The sequence below is a fragment of the Sinocyclocheilus grahami genome, unplaced genomic scaffold (assembly GCF_001515645.1).
Source record: "Sinocyclocheilus grahami isolate Dianchi unplaced genomic scaffold, SAMN03320097.WGS_v1.1 scaffold380.1, whole genome shotgun sequence".
In the NCBI taxonomy this organism is placed as follows: Eukaryota; Metazoa; Chordata; class Actinopteri; order Cypriniformes; family Cyprinidae; genus Sinocyclocheilus; species Sinocyclocheilus grahami.
This window is the reverse complement of record NW_015505559.1, coordinates 73,252-85,474: the sequence shown is the minus strand read 5'-3', so window position 1 is coordinate 85,474 and position 12,223 is coordinate 73,252. Positions and strand designations below refer to the sequence as shown.

General features: G+C 38.1%; 1 pseudogene; it reads right to left on the bottom strand.

The window, feature by feature from the left end:
• The window catches only part of LOC107549736 (von Willebrand factor A domain-containing protein 8-like), a 54,713-nt pseudogene that overhangs the window by 23,764 nt on the left and 18,726 nt on the right, over positions 1 to 12,223 (bottom strand).

The window sequence follows — 12,223 nt, the reverse complement described above, 5'->3', positions numbered from 1 at the left end:
TCAGGTCGATCGCTGCGAACCAATCTTGGGGACAGATACACCTGAAGATGCATTTCTGCGTGAGCATCTTGAACGGGAGCCTGTGAAGGGCCCGGTTCAAGACGCGCAGATCCAAGATAGGTCTCAACCCACCGCCTTTCTTGGGTACAATGAAGTAAGGGCTATAAAACCCCGACCTCATATTGGCTGGAGGAACCGGCTCTATCGCGTCCTTCGCCAGTAGGACTGCGATCTCTGCACGCAAGACAGGGGCATCTGCTGCTTTCACTGACGTAAAGTGGACGCCCCTGAACTTGGGAGGGCGCCGGGCGAACTGAATCGCATAGCCGAGCCTGACGGTTCGAAGGAGCCATCGAGACGGGCTGGGTAGCTCTAGCCAGGCTCCCAGACACCGCGTAAGTGGCATCAATGGAACTACAGGCGTACCCGCAGTGGGGCAGCGCAGAAGAACGCAGGGACCCGGCCCGCCCGACCATAGTGGACATCGCATGACCCAGAGACCGCACCGTAACCTTCGTCGCTCGTAGCGCGAGGTCCGTCGCGGTGCGGAGTTCTTTGAGAACTTCTGGGTCGTGACCACCCTCGTGCAAGTCCCTCAGTGCCTTAGCCTGGTGCACTTGCAGTGCAAGGCGGACGCAGCTTCTCCACAGGCCGTATAAGCACTGCTGATCAAGGCCGACAAGTGCCTATAGGCCCGGGAGGGGAGCAAAGGTTTGCCCCGCCAAGTGGTAGTGGCATTTGGACACAATTGCATCGCAACTGACCGCTCCACCTGGGGAACTCCCGCGTACCCCCGCGCTGGACCCCCCATCAAGGGTGGTGAGGGAGGATGAGCCACTGGGCCGGTTTCTGGCAGTGAAAGGTGCCGTCCACGACCCAGCGATTTCATCATGCACCTCCAGGAAGAAAGGCACTGGGGTGGGGCCCTGAGAACCAGCACGCGTCACCCCAAGAAACCAATCGTCCAACCTTGAGGGTTCGGAAAGCATAGCCATCATTTTCGGGTCCGTATCCGGCACCGCTGACCGCCCAGAGGGCGGCAACGCTGATGGATCTTCATCCCCGGAGAAATCCGGCTCACCCTCCGATGCTGCAACCGACATCACCATGACCGTAAGACCAGTCCACCCACTGCTAGAAGAAGGGCGCCCCCGGCTGCCGCCAGAGGGAACCCCAGATCTAGGCAGTGGCACGGGCACTCCGCCCCCTTGCAGGTAACGGAGTCTGGTCCGCAACTCCAAGATGGTCATACCCCCGCAATGGGAGCATGAGTCATCCATGAAAGCCACCTCAGCGTGCTTCATGCCCAGACATGAGAGGCAGCAATCGTGACCATCACTGGGCGCCAGGTAACAACTGCACCCAGAAACACACGGATGGTACGACATCTTTAAAAAGATGCGTCTTTAAAAAGACGTTCCACCCGTGAAGCTCTTTTAGATGGAATTTGCTCTTTTAGTGTGCTGAAGCGCACAGGGGAGATGGCCGTCTGCAACACACAGGGGTAGTGCAGCCTGTTGTGTGCAACCCACTCGACACGGGAAAACCACCGCCACTGAAGCGCCGTCCACCAGCACGAGAGCCCACGAAGAGCATGCTTGACTGTAGTTTGTACTACTGTAGAACTTGGTCAGGAGCAGAACGATAGAACCGCTCTGCTCCGAAGCGAAAAGCTGAATATGCACTGCATCTGCTGCCTACTTATACTCACGCTGTGATCAGCAGCAGCTGGATGCAATAAACGCATACCATGACACACAATAAAGGCTCATTTAGTTTACACTCTAAGTAGATTGGTCTCTCTAAGCGAGATCCCAATTCGTCGGTCATCCGACGTGACGTCGAGAGTGACCGACTGAAAGGGAACAATGTGGTTTGTTTGAGCAGTAAGAGGCTTAACTTTGAATACTGAAGATGCCTTAGTGAGAAGACCTTCAGATTCCTAATAATGAAATATGATTACACCCTGATTGACTGTGAACCTGCTGAGATCCTGCTGTACTTGGATGTGCATGCGTGTTGGCCAGCGTTCTTATGTGGGTCCTCTCTGAGATCTGACCTTTGAATAAAACACCCAGTTGATTTGCATGGCTTAGACAGAGACAGATTGAGCTCTCCTCACTCCATACCAAACCATTTTTGGCAGCCCGTCTGATCGTTGTGGAAACTGCAAATGCAATAAATCACAAACGGTCTTCTGACCATGTTAATAAAAACAGGGCTGGTGGGTAATGCAGTATGTGCAAATATGGTGTAAGTATAGGCTGTTTACGGTTGCCAAGGAATGTTGCATCTTGGTGTTTTAATATATAACTAAACTGGTGTGTGTGTGTGTATGTATCTGCTATTCTATTCTATTCTATTCTATTCTATTCTATTCTAGTCTATTCAAACATGGCTCATCCAATCAGATTTGTGTGTTTTACTGTTTTATGTTATTTGGTTGTACCTGAAGTTTTATAATAATGTGAATAAACTGTTAATTTCTTATAAATAATCGTATAACTTAATCCCCCCCCCAAAAAAAAAAGAGAAAGAAAAAAAAGCAGTAATAGTCACATGAAATGATGCACCTGTATTTATTTAATTCACTGGATCATTACAATAAGGCCATTACTATGATCTTAAGTAACATATAAAATATTTTTGGGTTTCATTTTCAGCAAAATAGCACATTGTCAAGTATACTGTTAATATGATATTAAATCACTCACAAATATACATATTACAGTATTTTATAAATATTTCTTTATCTTTTATTTACTTTTAAAATATCTTTTATTTTTATCATTTTAATTTTAGTTTATGTTTTAGTAATTTTGTGGTTTTGTAATTTTTTTATATTTCTATTTAGTTTATTTCAATTTTAGCTTTAGTAAATGTAGTACTTCAATTTAAACTTTTATCTTTTATCTAGCCATATTAAAAGAAAAAAGTGAGAGATTCTCAAAAAAGAGATTTTACCAGACAAAGATTACTTATCTTATCTGTCACTGACCAGCTCCTGGGGACACACAAAAACAGTCTATTTCCTCCCATCTACACTTTTCAGACACCACATAGTACTGTACGCCTGCAATATAAGTCTCTTACAGACAGCAGGGAAAATGGGACAAAAATATCAGTGCAGGCTAAAATTACTGAGGAACCACTGAAGTTGTCTGAGCCAGGGATGTGTGCAATCCAGAAATAAGAATGACTTTTCAAATTCAGCAGAATGCAGAATTGTAATTCGAGTTTAAGGAAGAAGAATTAAATGGAATGAATCAAATTCAAAGAATTCATATAACAGCTAAGTAGTCAAAATAATACATTTCATTTATCAGTATGAATCACTCATAATCTTGTGATCATACACATAGCAAATAATGTATTCAGACAAACATTATAATTATAATTAATGTTTGAAATTCAACCGACAGAAATGTGCAAAATAATTTATTTAAAAATAGAAATTATATAATAGTTATATTGAATATCTTTCATTTCTAATATCTTTTTATCTGTTAATAATCTAACTATGCTGGAAGAACACTTGTTTTTCCAGAATGCTCCAACTTACCGAAAAGTCATAAAAATGGAGCCACACATCAATATTTAATCAAGATTTAAATTCAGATTCAGGTAATATTTATTTTAACATTCTTAAAACAATGTAGTGGACATTTTGTGGTATTGCATAGCAAAATTTGATAGATGTATTAGTTTTATGGTATTTACAAAACTTGGACTACTGGAATTCCTGTTGTGTGACTATGTTCAGTATTATAATTCAACATCCCGTTGTGTAATTCAATTTAAATTCTCATGAATTGTAATTAGCGTTGGTCTGAACTCTGGTATGGTGTTGTACTGTAACTCACAGGTGTAGAGATGGCTCTGTTCTGATGCTTGGTCAGGCTGATCCTCTATTGAGCAGTTCACCAGACTCTTCTGAAGAGGTGAGCGAGCCAGGCTGGGCAGAAACCTACAAATCCAATCCAATATTAATTCATTCCAAATCAACTTTTCTTTCTGAACTTCACAAGAAAAAAAGGAAATAAGCATGTAAGGTATAGTGTCACTAACGGCATCAAACAGAATGATAAATAAATCCCTGATTTTAAACAAGATTCATGTTTGCCATTGGTCAGTAACAGCCCTGCCACAAACTTGTGCAGAGTTAAAGTAGTTTGTAAATATTTTATTTTTAAATGTTATTTAGTTGTTGAGTGGTGGCATTGAGACAAGTATGAATGTGTCTGAGTTTGTCTACCTGGACAGACAGGATTTGTTCACAGCGTGAGCAACACTCTCCTCTGGATACTGAGAAAGACGCCGACAGATTCTCAGCAGCTGCCTGGTGGACAATGAAGAAGCAAGGGACAGGGTCTGAACACAGTACAAAAACACAAAACAACATTTACTTCTTTTACTTTTAAAATATCTTTTATTTTTATCATTTTAATTTTAGTTTATGTTTTAGTAATTTTGTGGTTTTGTAATTTTTTTATATTTCTATTTAGTTTATTTCAATTTTAGCTTTAGTAAATGTAGTACTTCAATTTAAACTTTTATCTTAGTTTATCTCAGTGTCAAGGCAACTTCTAGCCATATTAAAAGAAAAAAAGTGAGAGATTCTCAAAAAAGAGATTTTACCAGACAAAGATTACTTATCTTATCTGTCACTGACCAGCTCCTGGGGACACACAAAAACAGTCTATTTCCTCCCATCTACACTTTTCAGACACCACATAGTACTGTACGTCTGCAATATAAGTCTCTTACAGACAGCAGGGAAAATGGGACAAAAATATCAGTGCAGGCTAAAATTACTGAGGAACCACTGAAGTTGTCTGAGCCAGGGATGTGTGCAATCCAGAAATAAGAATGACTTTTCAAATTCAGCAGAATGCAGAATTGTAATTCGAGTTTAATGAAGAAGAATTAAATGGAATGAATCAAATTCAAAGAATTCATATAACTGCTAAGTAGTCAAAATAATACATTTCATTTATCAGTATGAATCACTCATAATCTTGTGATCATACACATAGCAAATAATGTATTCAGAAAAACATTATAATTATAATTAATGTTTGAAATTCAACCGACAGAAATGTGCAAAATAATTTATTTAAAAATAGAAATTATATAATAGTTATATTGAATATCTTTAATTTCTAATATATTTTTATCTGTTAATAATCTAACTATGCTGGAAGAACACTTGTTTTTCCAGAATGCTCCAACTTACCGAAAAGTCATAAAAATGGAGCCACACATCAATATTTAATCAAGATTTAAATTCAGATTCAGGTAATATTTATTTTAACATTCTTAAAACAATGTAGTGGACATTTTGTGGTATTGCATAGCAAAATTTGATAGATGTATTAGTTTTATGGTATTTACAAAACTTGGACTACTGGAATTCCTGTTGTGTGACTATGTTCAGTATTATAATTCAACATCCCGTTGTGTAATTCAATTTAAATTCTCATGAATTGTAATTAGCGTTGGTCTGAACTCTGGTATGGTGTTGTACTGTAACTCACAGGTGTAGAGATGGCTCTGTTCTGATGCTTGGTCAGGCTGATCCTCTATTGAGCAGTTCACCAGACTCTTCTGAAGAGGTGAGCGAGCCAGGCTGGGCAGAAACCTACAAATCCAATCCAATATTAATTCATTCCAAATCAACTTTTCTTTCTGAACTTCACAAGAAAAAAAGGAAATAAGCATGTAAGGTATAGTGTCACTAACGGCATCAAACAGAATGATAAATAAATCCCTGATTTTAAACAAGATTCATGTTTGCCATTGGTCAGTAACAGCCCTGCCACAAACTTGTGCAGAGTTAAAGTAGTTTGTAAATATTTTATTTTTAAATGTTATTTAGTTGTTGAGTGGTGGCATTGAGACAAGTATGAATGTGTCTGAGTTTGTCTACCTGGACAGACAGGATTTGTTCACAGCGTGAGCAACACTCTCCTCTGGATACTGAGAAAGACGCCGACAGATTCTCAGCAGCTGCCTGGTGGACAATGAAGAAGCAAGGGACAGGGTCTGAACACAGTACAAAAACACAAAACAACATTTACTTTTCATCTCACCAAAAGCAAAGCAAAGCAAAACAAAAGCAAACAAAACAAAGCAAAACAAAGCAAAGCAAAGCAAACAGGGTCTGGACACAGTACAAAAACACAAAACAACATTTACTTTTCATCTCACTAAAAGCAAAGCAAAGCAAAGCAAAAGCAAACAAAGCAAAGCAAAGCAAAGCAAAACAAAACCAAAGCAAACAAAACCAAAGCAATCAAAACAAAAAACAAGAACACAAAAATGTCGTTTAAAGTGAAACGACAGATGTTTGTAAGGAAAAGTGTGTTTAAGTCAACACATTGTGAAGCATGATGTACAATCGTTTCACTTCAGAAGACACTAATTCAACCACTGGGGTTGTATGGATTACCATTGTTTTTAATTAGTGTGGTTTTTAAAGTGTCTGTCATCTTTGGAGGTTCTGTACATTTACATCATATGGAGTCATGAAGATGAATAATTTTTTATAAGAATCTCAGTTTGTGTTCATCTGAGGAAAGTAAGTCATATACATCTGGGACGGCATGAGGGAGAGTAAATGATTAAAGAACAATAATGTATGTACTGCATACTACCATTCAAAATGTTTTTATTTTAATAAATTAAAACTTTTAGTCAGCAATGATGCAATACATTAATCAAAGGTGACATGAAAAAAACATTTATCACGGTTTCCACAAAAAAACATTAAGCAGCAAAACTATTTTCAGCAGTTATAAGAAAAGTAAGAAATGTTTCTTGAGATTCTCTATAGGATCAAGTGACACTGAAGACTGCTGAAAATTATAATTCTTTTATAGTTGTGCCACTTCACAATGAAATATGCAGCACACAGATTTATTTAATTAAATCACAGCCTTTGCAATTTAATAACCGCACACAGCCATATTGCGATTTCAGTTTTATTTTGATAAATTGTTCAGCCCTAATATTATATTTTTATAATATAATATATATTTTTATTCTATTTTTGGTCAGCATAAGGGACTCCTCTTTCAAGAACATTAACAATTTATACTAACTCTAAACTGGAAGTGTATCCTTCTGAGGGATCCGAACATTAGACACAAGTGACTGAAGTTTATATTCAATCAGGTTTCTTAATGACTACTGTTTAACTTCTTATTAAATACAAATAATAGGCAGTAAACAATGGAGCAGGTGACCTCAACACAGACATTACAGTCACAGCAACTGTCAATCTTTGTTATGATGATCATGATATGTTTCAGGGGGCTGGCATAACCAAAGGCACCTGATCACTGATGACTATATGAGAACAAGAGGTGGTGAAGCCAGTCCGTTCATCTGTCAAAATGAATAGGATATGCCCATGTCAAGATCTGTGACCTCGCTGATCTCTGGCACATTGATATTGCATCGCTGACAATAGCTTGTGCTCGAGCTGCATCGCCACCTAATCCCACTGGACAGCTCCGTCTATTTATAAACAGTGAAGCCCCCTGCATGAAATGCATAGATACACCTACTGACACAGAGAGAGCGATCGAGATTCTTCATTATCACACCATTTTAGATCTTCATCAGATCAACTGCCTACTGTTGCCTAGCAACACCTTCCTATCTTCCAAGTCCATGTCCCTGGTTTCAAAGACACCAGCTCCCGTTTCTAACATTTACACATCATTACTGAATGTACATCTTGTCAGCAGTAATCATACACAGGTGCACTGCTATAATCTTCACCCATAACACTGAATGTCACTGAAAAACTATAAGAAAGAGCATTTATGCAAACAAGGTAAAAGTGAGATACAGTGACTAGGGGCTTTCAAACAAAACACAAAACCAAACCAAAACAAAAAAACAAAAATAAATATGGTGCATCAAGACTCATTTTCCAGGTCTGTCATCAATATTACTAGTCGCCTGTCGTTTGAACTGTGATGCACCAAGTTTGCATATGTGAAACTGTAACAGATTTCAGAGCTTGGTGAAGGGCAATATTTTTGCGCAGACCATAATGGGTTAGCCATGATGTAATATTGTAATACAGTAATATTGTGAATTATTATTACAATTTAAAGTAACTATTTTCTATTTTAATATCGACTAGAATGTAATTTATTTCTGTGATGCAAAGCTGTATTTTCAGCATTATTACTCCAGTCTTCAGTGTCACATGATCCGTCAGAAATTCTAATATGCTGATTAGCTGCTCAAGAAACATTTTATTATTATTATTATCATCAATGTTTAAAACAGTTGTGCTGCTTAATATTTGTGTGGAAACCATGATCATTTGAAGGATTCTATGATAAATAGTAAGGTCAAAAGAATTATATATATAATTGTGATGACTTTGGCTCACATTTAACAAAAACCCACCAATTCACTATCTCAACAAATTAGAATACTTCATAAGACCAATAAAAAAAAAACATTTTTAGTGAATTGTTGGCCTTCTGGAAAGTATGTTCATTTACTGTACATGTACTCAATACTTGGTAGGGGCTCCTTTTGCTTTAATTACTGCCTCAATTCGGCGTGGCATGGAGGTGATCAGTTTGTGGCACTGCTGAGGTGGTATGGAAGCCCAGGTTTCTTTGACAGTGGCCTTCAGCTCATCTGCATTTTTTGGTCTCTTGTTTCTCATTTTCCTCTTGACAATACAATTCAGGTCTGACTGTCACATTTGATGCAACCATGCATAATACATTTCAATATTAATTTCTTCCAAAACAGATCTATACAGTAGTGTATACAGTACAGCTTTAAAAACACAAAATTATTTCATAAATAATAATAAATATGGGATTTTAATGCCCTTACTTTTATACCAATGTAAAATCCAGGTTGTAAGACAAAATCAGTTGAAAACTGCATAATTAAACAATTGCATTGTTTTTTTTTTGCATAATTTGCACAGATGTGATGTTAAAACTGTTCAAGCAAGCAGCTCTTTATACCGTATTGTATGCAATCAGTCTGAAAGACTGAGAGCGAAACAGAGAGACAGACCAAGATGCTAATAATAGTTGACCTGTGAGAGCACCTATATTCTGCTCCAAAGCGCGGCGGGGTTGACCTTTGTAACTTGAAATGTGACTTTTAGAGGCCTGTACAGTAAAGAGTGTGTATGTGAGTCTGAGGCCATCAGGAACAGAGGCTCGCTAATTAATTAAGAGCAGTGTTGGAACCACACTAAGAGACCACAAGTGAAGTCGGAGACGTCAGCTGGAAACACAGGAAGAGGAAGTGGTTTTATTACAACCTCAGACGCGCCACCACAAACATCCTTCCTACCCGTCTAGGTGGGGCTCCACCAGCAGGACGCAAATATACATCCAACAGCACTGATTTCTTCACCATGACGCTCACAGATTAATCATTTCTCTGATCAGGTGCTGATGAACTGTGGTTAAGATTACAATAATGTCATATCTAAGAGCAACTTACTAAAGATGAACATTAAGCCTAGAATTAAGTGTTGTTTTAGTATAACTAAGACAGAGTTCTTTTTAAAATTGTAAATGATTTTTATTGTTGTATTTTTCACAAACCAGTCTAAATAATTTAGTGAATCACACACACACCACTACTTCGAACATTCCAGTCCCTAATTCATTGTAATTTCCTGGGAAATAAACAGCCAGTACATTATTTAACATTTCTTCTTTTGTATGGCACAGAAGAAAGTAAGTCATTTTTGAATCCAACATCATGGAGTTCATTTGGTTTCTAAATGTGGAAGAAAAAAAAGGAACAAGATCTGAAAAGTCACAAGTATGCTAAAACAATACTGAATACTACAAACAAATTCAGCAGTCATACTCCGTTATTATATTACAAAAATAAGACTTGAACCATTAAAAACTTTAGTTTAACTCTCCATTAAAAAAAAAAAATATATATATATATTACGCACCACAGCAACAATATGCTGTGGCATAACGTTTCTCAACCACTTTTAAATTACACATCTGAAGGCAAGTAGGGACAGACCGAAATAAACAGCGAGTGTCATGGTGTTAACTGACAAAACCTATAAAATCAGCCCTCGGATTAAATTGAGCTGGACAGTCTGGTGGGCAGTTTCCTGTTATTGCGGTCTGGAGATGAAAGCAGCCATTGTCATGGCCTGAAATGCAACTCATCGTAACTCAGTGTTTCTCACAGACACGGACGCTCGGTCTAGACTCGCTGTCACAAGGTTAGTTGTCCTGAGGTAGAGTCTCTCTATAGAGATGACCTCAGTTAATTAATCAGCACCTCCTATGTGGCTTTGGTCATCAGACGCTTGAGAGCTGTCAGAACATTCACTATTCATTCAGCATTCAGGACTGAGATGAGGACTCAAATGAGACGGAGAACCGGATGTGACAAATAGACTTATTGAGTGATCTGAAAGCACATAATATCACCTTTATAGACCTGTTTTACTAAAGGCTTGCTTATATAAAAACTTGAGTACATTAAAATAAATGCCCAACATGATCTATAGTGGCACATCATTAGTGAGCCGCTGTCCAAATGAGGAGCTCAATAGCCGTGTGACGCTGTAGGGTAGGCTTCTTTATCTTTTATTTGTTTGCAAGAAGAAAACGAACCAGGAATCCATAAAGAGAAAAAAAATAGAAACACAGAGGCGCAATAGCCTACTTTTTACCAAACATGGTCTGAAAATTGTATCTGCTCCCTCAATCTGGAAGTCCACACCAATTAACCCTTACAACCCTTCCTAAATACCCTTTACCATTCACAGCATTCAAAGCAATACAAATACAAATTTTACACAATAAACTACACAATTTTATTTTAACTTAATTACATTTTCAATCATTATTCTTAAATCCAAAATGGCTGCAACATGATCTAATAATGTAGCATATTAAGGATTAACTTTATTAAATTTCGCAAAAAACACGTCTTTTTGGTTTTTGTGGGTTGACCTTGTTAAAAAAAAAACACAAATACACAACATATTAATTCAATTATCAGATACGTCATAGGATAATAGTTTAACATGACATTAGATAAGCATAAGAAACTAGTTACGAATACATCAAATGTCTCTTTTCTTCTTTTGAATGTTCTATTTTTACATATTGCAGCACTGACTGAATTCAGAAACACTTCTGAAACACACACATATATACAGTATATAGCCATTTTTCCTCTTTAACTGTATCTTGAGCTAGAATACAAAATGACACACTACACCTTTAAATATTTAAAGGGGACATCGGACTAATTTTTCACTTTTTTATTTTTTTTCACATTTAATTCGGTTTCTGGCGAGTCTGCCAGCTCAGAAAAGCTGAAAAGAAAACACACAGCCAGTTTGTTATGAGCTGTCTGAGTCTGAAACGGTGTCATCCAGCGAGCTGTTTCAATCTGCAGCCGGTTTCTACGCAGATAGCTAGCTATTTGAATAAGACCACCTCCGAGCCATATACGGAGTCCAAGGCAGCAACGCACACGTCTTGTGTCGACACGCCCCACGAAAGAGAGGGGTGGGGTGAGCAGTAGCTCATTATCATTTAAAGAGACAGGCACCGAAACGGCTGGCTGTGAACAGAGCTGTTTTTGACATGGTAAAAACGGTGTGGTTTTGAGGAATTTTAACCAAAGTATGTTACAGACATTTCATGAAGACCCAAAAGAATCATACCAACTTGTGGAAAAAGGGCATCCGATGTCCCCTTTAAAATTATAATCCATATAGACTCAAGTTCAAATCTGTCTTTTTTTCCGATCCCATTCTTCTCCCTTTTCTTGGCGCATATCAAATCACTTATTTAAAAAAAAAAATGAAGAAAGTGCCTAACGGGTATTTAATAGTGACAATAAAGTGGTTAACAGGTATATAATACAGTAGGTCTATAAATGAAATTTGATGTGGTATCCTCGCGTTGATCGGCAGGGCTGGCACATCGACCATGATGCATGCAGCTCACATTTTCACCACACTCAAAACTACGGCTCCTTTCCTGGACCAGCAAGGAAACCTCTGCTGATCAGCAGAGATATAGGGACAGTTCATATATTTAATAAATTAATATTAACACATTTTAATTACAGCAAAACCATTAAAATAAATAAAAAAGATGTGAGAAAACAACATTTACAATGATACTTTGATAATGAGATTTGATGATGGTATATTTTTACATTTCAC